Source organism: Bombina bombina, chromosome 2 (genome assembly GCF_027579735.1).
Source record: "Bombina bombina isolate aBomBom1 chromosome 2, aBomBom1.pri, whole genome shotgun sequence".
Taxonomy (NCBI): Eukaryota; Metazoa; Chordata; class Amphibia; order Anura; family Bombinatoridae; genus Bombina; species Bombina bombina.
The window spans coordinates 901,243,731-901,260,216 of NC_069500.1; positions in this window are offsets into that span (position 1 = coordinate 901,243,731).

Here is a 16,486-nt window from a genome sequence, read left to right on the forward strand (position 1 = left end):
AACATATTTACATGTCCCTAAATTACTTTTTTTGTTCTAAATAATGTTATCTGTCATATCGCTGTGTTTATTTATACCACTAAATGTATATAGGGTAAATTTATTATTATTCTGAGCAGGAATAATTGCGAATATAACATGTAATCAGGGTATCATATGTATTTATTTGCAATCAATGGATATTTTAAGAGCTGGGACAGTTTTCTCTCTGTACCTATGTAACCCCTCCTGATTGCAATCTAGTTTTAAAAAAACATTCCTACACAGGTGTTATAAAATGGGCTGGCATATAAGATGACATTTCTTACTGAAAAAGAAATTCAAGAGAAGGAAGAAAAACACTGAAAACATCATGACAGTAAAGAGGTGATTTTTATTTCTGCTGTATCTGAATCATGACAGTTTAATGTTAGGTGGATGATCTCTTTGAGCTATCAGCTTAAGATTATATTGAAACAAACAAACATCAATTCGAATTTTAAAATCATTGTCTAAAATATTACACTGTGCGTCCTAATATCAGCATCAATGTTTATCTTTAATACTAATTTCACATATACATACTTTCAAAGTATAATATACAATGTAACAAATGGCACGTACAAGCTCTGATGAGTGATCAATGACACAAGTATCAAGCAATTTGATTTGTTAATGATAGTTTAAAATGTATATTTGAATCAGATTAGTTTATGTCATAATTCATGTGATTATGCATATTCTAATCAAAAGTGGTTGAAAAATTCACTAGTGTGTGGGTTGTTTTGGAGTTTGCGTCATAATTGGTTCGAAAAGTATTGCGTCAAGTTCGGTGCGAAGTGGAGAGTGGGACTTGTATTGCATGGCTTAAACATGGTGCAAATAGATTTGTCCCACAAAAATAAAAAGGAAGTTAGCTATATTATGTTGTGTATTTATTTCATTTTTATCTCTGTATCTATTAATGCAACAAGTTTGGGGCAAAACTTTGCAACAAATTTGGAGAAATAATATTGTCCCCTTGCTTTGTAATGAGAGACAAAGTTGTAACATAATCCATAAATAGTAATGTATTTTTCATTATCCCTATATCTACTAGTGCACTAAATGTGGAGCAATAATATTGTTTGATTTAGAAAGGGTATATCATTTTAATAAAGTTTCTAATTTACTTTTATTATGTAATATACTTCATTCTCTTGCAGCATCGAACATAAGCTTTCTGTGTTTTCAGACCATTGATTTTTATGGCATCCACGGCCTCAACGCTGCGTCAGAAAAGACGCGAGCGTACCTGTTAAATGTTTGATAAATTGGGAAAAGGGTCAAATAGAGTCGAATGTGAATTCGAAACATCTGTAATGATGCAAGCATCGATCTGCGTCGGATTGAGAATGCGGGAGCGTTTATTTCGTCAAACATTTCAGCATTTGAAGATCTTGACACTTTGATAACTAAGGCGGATCAATCTCGCGACAAATACGACACGGGATTCAAGCGTATTTTCAGTTGATGTTTTGATAAATATCCCCCATGGTCTTAATGAAAGAGAGACGATCGAGTCCAGAATGCCTCTAGGAAATGACACACTATATTCAGCGGACTTGAGCCGCTAGGAGATTCACCCAGAAAATCCAACTGGGCTTAACTTATTCTAACAGTGAATTATGAATTAAAGTTATGTAATATGTAATAATAATAATGGGGGGGAGATTTGTGTAAAATTAATTTGAGGTATACAAGACTCTTATTTTTTGGACAAAAACGTATTCGTAGTCTGAAAAGTAATTAAATCAATAGTACAAATAAGGGGAAATTGCAAAGGGGAGCACCCAGAATTGTCAATATTTTAATACCAAAACTAAGCCACCTCTGAGGAAGTGAATATGTTCTTATTAACACAACATATAATTCCCTTTGGTATATTTTGGTATATTTTCTTAGCTCCTCATTTTTTCTTGATCAGATTAATGCTTCATTAAGTGATTCATAAAATGTGTAAATTCTGTATTTGCATGGTTAATAGGGGTGTGTTGCACGCCGACCAATAACCATGAAGTTTGTAACCTTTTTAAACAGACACTAACCTGTGTCTAATTAGGTTTATGAGTACGGCACTGGGCCGAAACGCGTAAAACCTATTACTACTGTGTGACCCATGTTGAACTTTAAATGGAATAATAAAGCTGTTTTCTTTTATACATATCTGGATGTCGGGACCGCTTCTTCTCTCCTTTTTTTCATATAATTCCCTTCCCTGTTTTCTTAAAGTCTTTGCAATATCATGACACTCTAACATATTTAATATTTCAACATCACAAAACCTTGTATCTGCATTATAAACTCTTATGAATGCTGTTCAGTTTCAATCAATGTCAAATTCATTGGTTTATGTTCCTCTTTTAACACTATAATAACCAACTGTAAAAGTCTGGAGTATTCTAATACCCCCTCCTTTACTAATTATTTATAAACATCCCACGATATAACTAAGTTACCTCCGGAACTGCATTCAGTCTATAAAGCTAACAAGAGTGTCCATCAACCTAGGGAAGAAAAAAACTGAGAAAAAAAAAACCTTTGAACATAGTAAACATGTCAATAACTGGAACCCAATAAACAGGTTTGATTTTGTCTGGTGTTACCTCACTTTCCATAACGGGTCTCAAAAGGAGGCCAGAAACGTCTATACCACTAAGGGGCATAATTCACATCACCGACAAACATGAACCTCACTGTCGCTATTCCTTTGCTGCTGTTGCAGAACCTCTCCCTTTTTTGGGTTGACATTAGCTCTTTTAGGTAGAGGCTGCCACTCAGCAGCTGCCACTCTCAGGCCTGTCGTTTCACTGGATGTAGTTGCATTAGTAGGTGAAGCTGTGTGAAGGCCTAACGATTCCAGGAGTTTTATTCCAACTTCTAAACTGGTGATGGTATATGCCTTTCCATCGTATAGGAAGAACAGCTTAACCGGAAAGCCGCATCTGTATTTAACTCAATTTTTCCTCAAACTTTGAGTAACTGTGCATATACAATCTTCTTTAGCAAGTGTGTGTGAGGAAAGGTCTGGAAATACCTGGATATTCTTGTATAACTCAGGAAGTGCCTTAGAGTTGAAGGCTGCTCTCAGAATGCGTTCTTTAAATGTGTAATAGTGCAGCCTAATTTTTACATATTTTGGTGTATCCGCTAGTGCTGATCTTGGCCTCAAAGCCCTATGAGCTTTGTCTATTAACGGCTCAATATCTTGGAAAGATCCTAGTAGTGCTCTGAATAATCCTAGAAGGTAAGAAGGCAGATCAGCTGCAGGCACTTCTTCTGAGATCCCTCTTATTCTAATATTGTTTCGGCGGGACCTATCTTCCAGGTCCGCCAATTCGGTTTCCATATCAATGATGTTTTATGCTAGTGCATAATCATACGACAATAAGTTGACATGATCTATCGCAAGAGCCTCTTGTTTTCTCTCAATGGTGTCTGTCCTTTCTCCTAGCACATTGAGGTCTCTTTTAAGTTCAGCCACTGAATTCCGTATCTCACTTTTAAGAGAGGAGTAGTGAGTGTCCATTTTAGCAGATAGTTTATTTTATAGATTCCATCACAGATAGCTCTTCTCCCGCAGATTTATGAGCTGCCTTGGGTTCAAGTTCTGTTTGGTCTTTATAGGAAAACTGAGAGTGAGAGTCTCTAGAATCATCTTCTGAGCCATCTTTATCCAGCTGAATCTTGCTATTAAAATGGTCAGCCACAGTGAGTTTAGGGCCTTCCATTTGTCTCTGCTTTTTCTTAGTGGAATGTGCCATCTTAGCACTATAGTAATACAAAAAGGATGCTGTCTTCTTAAAGCTTTATAGGACTGAAATTTAGCCAAGTTATATTAAGTGTAGGCTGTCAGTAAACTCCCAATGGAACCTTACTTCTTCTGAATACTTATTTCACTGTATCTGAAGGTTCCTCTAAAGGTAGCAGATGTGGTGCTCAACCTTTACATCCCCTATAGTAGATGGTCTAGCATATCTTTATATTTGAGTTAGTGTTTTGCCATGAATTGGACAAGGCATATAAAAGTGTATGTTCCTGAAATTACTCTATTACTGAGTATTTAGATTATTTGACCTGCAAGAAACACTTCTCCCCAGGGAAGCTGCCCTCACAGGATGATCACGGGCAAAGTAGAATGGGGTATGACCTGCTAGCACTATGACCAACAGGAAAGGGGAGGGGAGAGTGTTTCACCTGTCCCAATCTTTACAAGACCATTAACACTGGAGAATTGTAGATAAGTATCCTGCCTGTGAGGGATCTGAGCTGTTACCAGTATCTAGAAATATGTAATAACTGTGTTCTGTGTTGCAAGATATCTCGCAGTGGTTGATGACAGATATATATTGATCTTTTATGAGAGGCACTCACCAGATCTTGCCCCTTCCTTGTGCACCTTATTAGTCAATTCTAGGTCTGGCTTTGCTTGTATGAGCAATAATATTCTGACCTCCTTACTGCCTCTGTTGTCTAACTGCCTTCCAATTACACTGCTCTTATGTGTTGAGTGCTCCGTTTGCCACCCAGCTCATAACAGCCTTCTGTGATCACCTACGCTCCTCTACTTACAGTGGCCGGATTGTGTGTAAACTTCAGGAAATAATCTCATCACCAGTTTCTAGTTCTGTATAATTGCTCTCTACTCTTGAGCGATATTGGTCCTGCGTAGCTGGCAATTTCAAGATGGCGGCTCTTCGCGCCACAACCAAAAGCTGCGATGTCCGATCCTGTCCTGAGTTCTCTCTAGAACTTCCTCTGAGTGCTTTTTCTGGGGTCTGCTTTCAGCAGTAAGTGCTAACAATCTGCCCGGACTTAGTTAATACAGGGCTTTCAGCCACGCTCCTCCACCTTAAGCCCCTGTATTCAACTCAGGCCTCAGCTGATGGTTATGACATTCCAAGGCTCTTATCTTCTTATGGAATATGCGGTATCAATTTATAGTCTGCTGATTAGTTAACCGGATCTCTTCCACTTTTGTTTATAGCAGTGGATGACCCAATTACTACCATATATCTAATATTTTTTAATTAGTATACCGGAGCTACACTTCAGTACGTCTTGTTTCTCCTGTAGTTGGCTCTGCCCCCAAATGTAAATGTTTTAATAAAACTTATTTTGTATAGATGTGTTGGCTAAACAGGGGTTTTATTTTATATGAAACATTTCAATGGCCAATTTTACATTATTAAAGGTTTAATTTGTGGTAGAACCGGGGCCTGACTGGGACCAAAAATAGGCCCTGGCATTTTAAGGAAGAGCATCCCACTCCTCCGCCCTTTTGCTATTCAACCATACCCCAAAACTAACAAGTATAATACACAAAAACATTTTAAGTAAAGGTAATTTTAAAAAAAAGGAAAAAACAAAACAGGCGCTATTGAAGTTCACATATAAATATAGAATAACATTTTATTATCATCCATTGTAGTCACAGTTACTCAAAACAACTAGGTTTGACATCTGGCTGGTATATAGATATCACAGGCCAGTGCTGGTATAGTGTAAATACTGGCAATGATAAAGTTGGTAGTTATACAGGCAGATTCATCACACATCTAGCACCTCAAGGTGCAACAAACACATCTACCCTATGAAAAAGCTTCCAGGCTACAGCAAGACCAGCCTGACCAGGTACAGTGAGGTGGAGGAAGAGTTACATGATACAAGACTGCTCACGTCAATGGGGGAGTGGTAGCAATGATTTCCTGTTGCCCTGACAACACAGGCAGTGGCCAGACTGACCGACGTCTGTTGGAGAAGGAGAATCTGGTCATGTGGAGGAAGCAAGATGGCGACCAGGAGCCTGAAGGATGCGGCTTGCCTATGATCTGCACTCATTTATTCAGCGAGTGAAAACTTCTGACCAGCAAGACCTCCTTCATCTCAGCTGTTTATTTAGTTTTTTGGTGGGGATGTCATGCTGCTTTTGTTTGTAGATTACATCCCTTTACATGTAGCTAAAATATCACCATTACAATGGCTTCCACTTTATTTTGGGAGTAACTAATTATTAGACATGTGCATTAGTTTAATCACAAATGCACATTTGTTAACGAAACACAGATATTCATCTCATTTTCACTAAACGAATTATCAAACGAATGCAGCATAATATTGAAAGAAAATGAATAAATCAAGATGGATTCATAAGTATTCATTCATTTCCTTTAAATAGTTAAGATATTTACCTTTAGCGAGCTGGAGAGCCTCACATACCCCGTTTTCTTCTTCTTCACAGAACCTCGGCCTCGCTAATAGGAGGCTTAGAGAGGCAGTTCCCAGGGCCTACAATGAAGAAGAAGTATTTTACTCTACAGGTGATCTTCTTTACCTGTAGCAAACGGACATGTACATTAGTTTAATGAAAACTAATGTAAATGTTCGACGAATGGCCAGTATTCAGCTAGTTTAAAATGAGTTAAATATGAGTTAAATATTTAGAACCAAAGTTTTGGCCAAACCAAAAATTTTGCCCATGCACGTGTCTACAAATTTTCCTTTGCAATTATTATTTATTATTGGATTATGCGTCAGGTAATAACTGGCAGGTATTTCAGTGGCATAGGAATGATGCCCTGAGTTTATTTAGTGGATTTTATTATTTTTCTTCCCTCATTTTTAGGCAAAAATACTATTTCCTGTGATGTCACTCTTATATAATTCTGTTTGATCCCTGTCATACAGTATATTTTATGTAAGTAAATACAAAGTTGTGCACATTCATTATTTATTGTGCTTGTTTTTTTCTGTATATTATCTCATCAAATAGTTTTCCATCCTGAAGGACTATCTCCCTATATTTATTAAAGGGACAGTAAACACCAGAATTTTTGTTGTTTAAAAAGGTAGATAATCCCTTTATTACCTATTCCCCAATTTTACATAACCAAAACAGTTATAATAATATACTTTTTACCTCTGTGATTACCTTGTATCTAGGGCTCTGCAAACTGTCCCCTTATTTCGGTTCTTTTGACAGACTTGCATTTTTAGCCAATCAGTGCTTGCACCTAGGAGCTTCACGTGCCTGAGCTCAATGTTATCTTTATGAAACACATGAACTAACGCCCTCTAGTGGTGAAAAACTGTCAAAATGCTTTCAGATTAGAGGTGGCCTTCAAGGTCTAAAAATTTAGCACATATACCTCCTAGGTTTAGTTTTCAACTAAGAATACCAAGAGAACAAAGCAAAATTGGTAATAAAAGTAAATTGGAAAGTTGTTTAAAATTACATGCCCTATTTAAATCATGAAAGTTGTTTTTTTCTTGACTGTCCCTTTAAATTAGTTTATATGATTTTCAGACACTACTTAGCTCAGTGTGCAATCTTATTCACATCTGACGTCTAAAAGGGCAACAGTTATGAGGGTTTGCAAGGTGTGCCTCCCTGGACTACTCTTAATTTTTCAAATCTCTGTAAGTGTTGGTAACAGAATATCAGTTTGAAATTATTTTTAAAACATGTATTTTTTATATACAGATTTTCATTGACGTACAGCCCTTAAAGGGTCAATGTACTTCGGCAAATACAAGTTCATTCCATTCAAAGCTGGTGTAGGATTACTTTAAAAATGGCTGCCTCCCACTGAGAGGTTGATTTCTTTTGATGTCTCATGTTTAGATAATTTTGTCTGTATCCATTACTGAAGTATTGATATTTTTCTTATAAGTAGAGATTTTAACAGGAAAACCAGCCAATTCAAATAACAAAATAAATGCAATCACGGATGAAGGAATAGAAGGATGGGTTTTTGACCCCACTTAGGCCATAGAGTGGGGCTATGTATATAGGTAAGAGGGTGGGTCATGAGAGGTTTTAACCCTTTCACTACCGGGACTTTCAGACAAAAACTTGCCCAAAATACCAGAGAATTGTTAGCACTTTTGCTATCACTCCATTTAAACAGAAATAGTTCCTTGTTTCTTTTATTTACCCGTCAAAACTATATATATTTTTTAAGTAGACAACATAAGGTATTGATCTAGGCCCATTTTGGTATATTTCATGCCACCATTTTACCACTAAAGGAGATCAAATAAAAAAAAATTGGTACTTTTTTCACAAACTTTGGGTTTCAAACAAAAATTATTTACATACTGCTTGTGAAATCATGGCACAAATGTTTGTAAAAGTTTCTCTAGGATCCTCTTTCTTCAGAAATAGAAGATATATATGGCTTTGCCATTGCTTTTTGGTAATTAGAAGGCACCTACTTGCAGCTTCGCACCACACTTCAGTGAAGGGGTTAATTGGGTAGCTTAAAAGGTTAATTTTAGCTTTAGTGTAGAGATTAGCCTCCCATCTGACACTTCCTACCCCCTGATCCCTACCTGGTCACTCCCAAACAGTTTTCTTCCCTCCCCCACACTGGTAACCCCCATCTTAGGTCTTGGCAGACAATCTGCCAGTATGAAAATAAGGCTTTTTTTCTTTTCTTTTTTTTAAATGTTTTATATATTTTTATAATTTCTGCAGTGTAGGATCCCCCTTTACCCCCCAACCCCAATAATCCACCAAAATAGCTCTCTAAACGTCCCCCCTCTTACTGTTAGGCGCCATCTTAGGTACTGGCAGCTGTCTTCCAATACCTATAAACTACCTTTTTTTTATTTTCTTTTTTTTATTATTTTTTATTATTTTATTATTTGAAGCATATTTTCTTGAGCGTAGTGTCCCCCCACCTCACTCCACCCACGATCTTTAGTTTAGGGTCCCCCACACCACCAGATCCCCTTTTCTGTAGCGTAGCTGCCCCATCCCTCCCTGTTCCTTTATTATTATTTTTTCCGTAGGTAGGTTCCTCCCACACCCTCCCTCTCCCTCCTACCTCCCCTGCTGGACCGCCCACCCGCCTCCTGCCTTCACCTCCCGCCAGCACCAGCAATGATTGTTACAGACGGTGACACACATAGTGTCACTGTCTGTAACGATCTGGCATCTGCCCTCATATGGAGGCAGAGCACTGATCGCGCTCCGGCTCTATATGCGGCAGATGCCTGAAGCTTCAAGAACTCCAGCTCTTGGCTGTAACTTAACAGTTAAGAGTGCTGGAGCTTCCTGAAGCTAGGACATATATATATATATATGTCCTGCAGTATGATAGCCATTTGGGTGTAGTACGTCCATTTAAGTGAAGGGGTTAAAAGATGGGGGTAGTGGAAGCTGCTGTTTTTATTCTGTAGCTACGAAGAGAAGCTCCCTCCCTCCATTCCTAGGCTTGGGTTGTCGCAGCGGGTGCTTGTTATGTGAATTTCAAATTGCTGCTGATTTGGTACCTCCCTAAGGGGAGGGAGAGATTTTGGTAAGTGTGCCTTGTGATTATGTCGCTGGAAGGTACGTTTATATGATTTATAAGTTATTTGTTCAAAATTTTAGTTTCTTTTACAAAAGTTTTAATAAAGTTGTCCTTTACACCCCATTCTTCTGTGTTTTTAATTATCATTTTAATGCAATGAGTGCCTAGTGTGGGCTCAAGGTAAATTAGCTTTATCTAAACAATTTAAAAGACTCCAGCAGATAATAAAAAAAAATGTCCCTTTAATTGATCATTTATATTGTACATATATCAAAATTATTTCAATGTTCCCTTAATGCATTCAGTTAAAGAGACACTGTTTATCCTGAATTTTTCTTCACTTTCATTTGTTTTTAGTATTCTGCAAACCAAAGTATTGGGCTTTGGTTTACAGATATAATAAAAAGAAACTTGTTTGTACAGAAAGTAATAAGCTAATTAAATCTGATTTCCCTGCAAGCTCAACTCATTTTGATGGGTGGTGGTTTCAAAGAACAAAACCAGCTGTTTCATATACAAAAATAATAGCAAAGGAGCTATTTCTCATAAATGTTATACTCTGTCTGCTGCTGATATAACAAGTCATTGGAAACACATTAAGGTAGAGACTATTTACAGTACTTTCTCCCTTTAATTAAATTATTCATTCTTTTTTTATGTACTAGATATTCGAAACCCTTGCAATTATTTATTTCTGCTTTTACAGTTAGAGCCCTTGCAGTGGAAAATTAAATTTTTTACAGATCAGATGGGGTTATTGACAACATCTGCACTTGCACAACTGGTTGCTCGAGAGCAGGGGGCGGGATTGCACAAGAGAGCTGGTAGCAGTTGCAGGTGGACAGGTTCATATCAGCCTATACCTTCATAAATATACTATATATAATCCCTTAAGAGACCCTGCACTCTCCAACTTGTCACAGCTACCGGGGCACACTTCAACCATCTACACACAGATTCCACACAAAAAAGGCTCTCTCTGTTATTTCTTAAAAGTATATATATACTCAAGGGTTCAAAGGGAACTTAGCACTGTAATAGCCAAACCTCTACTCTTAAAGGGACACTCAAGTCAAAATTATACATTTATGACTCAGATAGAGCATGCAATTTTAAACAACTTTTCAATTTACTTCCAGTAACAAAATGTGCACAGTCTTTTTATATTTACACTTTTTGAGTCAACGGCTCCTACTGAGCATGTGCAAGAATTCACAGAATATACATATATGCATTTGTGATTGGCTGATGGATGTCACATGATACATTTTAACTTCAGACTAAGGGGCCGAATTATCAAGCTCAGAATAAAGACCGCTGCTCCATAACATGTCCGCTGCCTCTGAGGCTGTGGTCTTCAATCCGCACGATCCTATACGAATAGCAAGGGGCGGCATTGCACAAGCAGTTCACAAGAACTGCTTGTATAATGATAAATGCCCATAGTGTATGCTGTCTGCATTTATCGATGTACATCGTATCATGTCTGCTCGCACATTAATAAATAGGCCCCTAAGTGCTATTGCATTTGTTGATTATGTAAATTGAATGTATTTACTGCTCCTTTAATTTTTCAAGATTCATTATCCTCAGGCATAGAACCTTAAAACTAGGGTAAAGCTGATGTGGTGCCACTTTTTAAAAAGGGAAGAAGGGCTGATCCAGGGAGCTATAGAATAGTAAGCCTGACATTGGTAGTGGTAAAGATACTGGAAAATTATGAGTGCAAATCAGCATGGTGTTATGAGAACTATATCATGACAAACAAATCTAAGTAAATTCAGAGGATGTAGTGCTTCTATTTATTATATATATATATATATATATATATATATATATATATATATATATATATATATATATATATATATATACTGTATATACTGTAAAAATCATTTTTTTTCCCTTAAAAGGACAAATGCTGTTGTATATTCTCACTCCCATCAGATAGTAACAAGGAAGCAAAACAATTCCTTATCATTTTGCTATTAATCTTTCAGATAAGGTTCTTTGAAGTCTACGAATGGGACATTATGTGAAGGGATTTGTAACTACAATGAAAACACAAGTTTAAATTCCATGAACATAGGAAAATAAGTGAACACATGCACATTACTGTTAGATCAAATAAAACATAATCTAAGAAAATAACCCTTATTACAATATTATTGGTATTATCATTTAATATAATTGTTTGGTATAGTCAATATTAAATAAAATGACTGCATATTCCCCAAGCTATTTCTGCCTATGCTGCAATACTTGTCCATGGGATAAAAGCTTAGTTATCAGCTGATAAGCAAAACATTTGCAGCTGTAATGGTGGGCAGTGATATTCCTCATAAGAATAGAAATACCATGTCTTTGTTTTCTCAGACACAGACATCAATTGTATAAATATATTAATATTATTATTACATATTATAAAGTATTTATTTTAAAGATTTTTATAATTGTACATCTGATCATAAAAACTCATCTGGCATTGAGACAAATTTTTTGGGTACTTTTCTCAGCATTATATTGCAATGTATCTGTCATAACTCAGTAAAACAAATTTAATTAGCTCTAAAAGGGCATGTAATTTTAAACAACTTTCCAATTTACTTTTGTCACCAATTTTGCTTTGTTCTCTTGGTATTCTTAGTTGAAGATAAACCTAGGAAGGCTCATATGATAATTTCTAAGCCCTTGAAGGGCGCCTCTTATCACATGCTTTTGTATTTGCTAGTTCATGTGAGCCATATAGATAAAATTGTTATCACGCCCATGACTTGTGGCAGACACTGCACTAATTGGCTAAAATGAAAGTCAATAGATAATAAATAAACTGTCATGTGATCAGGGGGCTGTCAGAAGATGCTTAGATACAAGTTAATCACAGAGGTAAAAAGTGTATTAATATAACATTGTTGGTTATGCAAAACTGGGGAATGGGTAATAAAGGGATTATCTATCTTTTTAAACAACAACAATTCTGGTGTTGACTGTCCCTTTAATTTAAAATTTCTTAAACTATTTGAGGGACTTCTTATGGCCATATTGACTTCAGGCCCTCTTTCAGCCGTCAGGTATCACTATTATATACTGTGATGTCACTTAGAACAATTGATCAAGTATGAATGTAAGACACTTTTTTTCACAGCAGTTCCATTATAGAACTTGATATACAATTGTGCTTTTTATTTGCACAAATAAGAAAGCTATAGTTTCCTTATGTGAAAAAAGGATAAAATGCAGCATGATTTTCAGATGTGGCAATGAAAGGGATAGTGCACTGTAAAAGTGGTCTAAATGTGTTTCCCATGACTTGTTACCCCAGCTTCTGTGTATAAAATATATAAGAAATTGTTCTTGTATGTTTATTTTTATAGTAAATAGCTGTTTTTGCTAATTAAAACCACAACCCAATCAAATAGGCTGAGCTTGCAGGAGCCTAAATGTCGTATCTCTCTATTTATACACACGCTTATCTTTTCTCTTACTGTATACACAAAGACCAATATTTAAAAAAAGAACAACTGAAACTATTTTAGTACATCTTTCTCCTACTACGGTGTGATTTTTTTTCTGCACTTTCCTGTTTGCATAGCCTTTCTATAGCCAGTACTTCTGTACTGAAATTTCCAGTATAGGTGTCAGTACCAGCAGTCAAAGGCAGCTATTTCAAATGACAAAATAAATTATAGGAGCTATTTGTAAACAATTTAATAAACTCTAGCAGGTAAAATAAATCAATTGTAACATTTAAGGAGAGAAAACAAATCACAGTAAACTGTCCCTTGAACTCACATATTTGCTACATTATTACACCATAAAAGCTTTGTGCTCCATCAAATGTTTTTTTTTAAACTTTTATCCAGAGAACAAGAAAGAAATATTCAGCTCCGATGATAACACAGTGTGTCAATCCTTCATGACATTTCAATCCTGATAATTGTTTAATGCATATTTCAGACATTCTTCAAAATTCTTCTGCTGAAAGGCTATTCCAAACAGCTGTATACCATGTCGCACCTACTCATACACTAAACCCATCTCTAATGCACAGAGCCACTCCCAAGTGAGGTACTGTATCATCACACGCTCATTGAGAACCACTATGATCTAGAGTTTACAAAGTGTTATATGTTTGTAATAAGTGCCCCTTTATTTGTGTATAATAGCTAGAGTATATAATTATCGTTATCTTTTATTTGTATAGCGCTGCAAAATTCTGTAGTGCTGGGTGCAACAGTAGGGGTTTCAAAATGACAAGCATTTGTGGTAAGACACAAATACATAAGAGGCTAAACATAAGAAGTTAGTGCAAGAGGTGGAAGGCCCTGCTCTGAAGAGTTTACACTCTACAGGTTGAGAGTGCAGAGACATAAGTTTTGGGGTAACATCATGTGGATTGTAGTTACAGCAGATCAAGATTTATTTTGCTGGGGGGCGGAGCTAACGGTCAAGTGAAGCAGACGTGAGTCTAGAAAGCTCCTGGGCCCAAGTTAATATATCCATTAGTGTACCAGCCTAAACTTATTCTAAATTGACCCCAAGTTAGCGACAACACCCTGCCAGCCTACAAAAAACAGGAGCGTCACCTGTGTGGCATGCCCAGAGGGAGCAAAGTGTGAAGCAGGAGTCAGAGGTCTGGTGTTCGGACAGTGGCGGTGACTGCGTAACAAGAACGGACCGTTGCCGACAAGTTTGCTGTTCAGATTGCACTCCGGAGGGTCGGGGCTCCGCTCCGAAACTGTTGTAGGACCTCCCGCAGCAAAAATTTACTTGAGAGGTTGATGCTGCAGCTGGATCCAGTTTGATGGAGAAGGAGGAGACGGTGACAAAACGATAACAGCCTGACGGGGTAAGCAAAGTGTGTATCCACTACCACCTACAGAGGAGGGGTTTGGTTAAGCACACCACCTGATAGAAAAAAAGGCCTTTTTATATATTGGCATAGTCATTCGATTCTAATATCCATATACAGAATTCCAACATTGCAGTACTATGTCTCAAACCATGTCTGCTCAGAATGAAAGTCCCTAGCATTATATATATATACTAGTCTTAAAGCCCGTGTACACGGGCCATTTTTTGCAGTACAGCGGTCTCACCCCTTGCTCTCTCTCTATCCCCCCTCTCTTTTGTGCTCTCTCCCCCCCCTCTCTTTTGTGCTCTCTCCCCCTCTCTTTGGTGCACTCTCCCCCCACTCTTTGGCGCTCTCTCCCCCATCTCTTTTGCGCTCTCTCCCCTTTGCGCTCTCTCCCCCTCTCTTTTGCGCTCTCTCCCCCTCTCTTTTGCACACTCTCCCCCTCTCTTTTGCACACTCTCCCCCTCTCTTTTGCGCACTCTCCCCCTCTCTTTTGCGCACTCTCCCCCCTCTCTTTTGCTGTCTCTCTCCCTCCTCTCTTTTGCTGTCTCTCTCCCTCCTCTCTTTTGCTGTCTCTCTCCCTCTCTCTTTTACTGTCTCTCTCCCTCCTCTATTTTGCTGTCTCTCTCCCTCTCTTTTGCTATCTCTCTCCTTCCTCTCTTTTGTGCACTCTCCCCCTCTCTTTTGTGCACTCTCCCCCCTCTCTTTTGTGCACTCTCCCCCCTCTCTTTTGCACACTGTCCCCCCTCTCTTTTGCGCACTCTCCCCCCTCTCTTTGCGCACTCTCCCCCCTCTCTTTTGTGCACTCTCTCCACTCTCTTTTGTGCACTCTCCCCCTCTCTTTTGTGCACTCTCCCCCCTCTGTTTTGTGCACTCTGCCCCCTCTTTTTTGCGCTCTCTTCCCCCTTTCTTTTGCGCTCTCTCCCCCCTCTCTTTTGCGCACTCTCCCCCCTCTCTTTTGCGCACTCTCCCCCCTCTTTTGCGCACTCTCCCTCCTCTTTTGCACACTCTCCCCCCTCTCTTTTGTACACTCTCCCCCCTCTTTTGCGCACTCTCCCCCCCTCTTTTGTGCACTCTCCCCCCTCTTTTTTGTGCCCTCCCCCCCTCTCTTTTGTGCTCTCTCCCCCCTCTCTTTTGCTGTCTCTCTCCCCCTCTCTTTTGCTGTCTCTCTCCCCCTCTCTTTTGCTGTCTCTCTCCCCCCTCTCTTTTGCTGTCTCTCTCGCTCTCTCTTTTACTGTCTCTCTCCCTCCTCTATTTTGCTGTCTCTCTCCCTCTCTCTTTTGCTGTCTCTCTCCCTCCTCTCTTTTGCTGTGTCTCTCTTCCCTCTCTTTTGCGCTCTCTCCCCTCCCTCTCTTTTGTGCTCTCTCCCCCCCATCTCTCTTGTGCACTCTCCCCCTCTCTTGCACACTCTCCCCCCTCTCTTTTGTGCACTCTCCCCCCTCTCTTTTATGCACTCTCTCCCCCCTCTCTTTTTTTTTTCTCTTAACTACTGAACCTTCCACTTCTACAGCCAGTTCTTTTATTAACTTTTTAAAGCCTCGCGCCTTAGCCCGACCCGTTCCTCGTGACAGCCAGACGCTTGTAACTGATCCTCACGCGACTACAGGTCTGGAGTCAGCTGTCTCGCGCTGCTGTTTGGAGGTGCGCGTGCGAGGTCTATTGTCAGCTGTGCGCTGCTGCTTAAAGGTGCGCGTGCGAGGAGGTCCAGCTGTTTGGAGGTGCGCGTGCGAGGTCTATTGTCAGCTGTGCGCTGCTGCTTAAAGGTGCGCGTGCGAGGAGGTCCAGGGTCTGGAGTCAGCTGTCTCGCGCTGCTGTTTGGAGGTGCGCGTGCGAGGTCTATTGTCAGCTGTGCGCTGCTGCTTAAAGGTGCGCGTGTCTAAGGCCAAGTGTGTGGGTGCGTGTGCGAGGTCTATTCTGTGCGCTGCTGCTTAAATTACGGAGGTGCGAGGAGGTCAATCTAAGGCCAAGTGTGTTTGCACACATATTGTGGGAGTGCTGCCAAAGTGACCAAAATAACAAAACAACACAAAAACAGGTTTTGGCGCACATCCAAGCACTTAAGTCCACATTATAACATATTTATATATACTCCAAACAATATATTTGACTGCTAAATATTCTTTCAATTGTTAAAATAAAATTGGGATCATTGTCTCACAATATTATTAACATATATTTGTGGGATCTTAGTCACACAATATGGCAATATTCTGCTAAGCCAGTCACCACTTACAAGATGTCCCAAAATAGACTGGTCCTAACACTAATCAGTTTAGCTTTGATGGGATGAGTCATTCGATTCTAATATCCATAT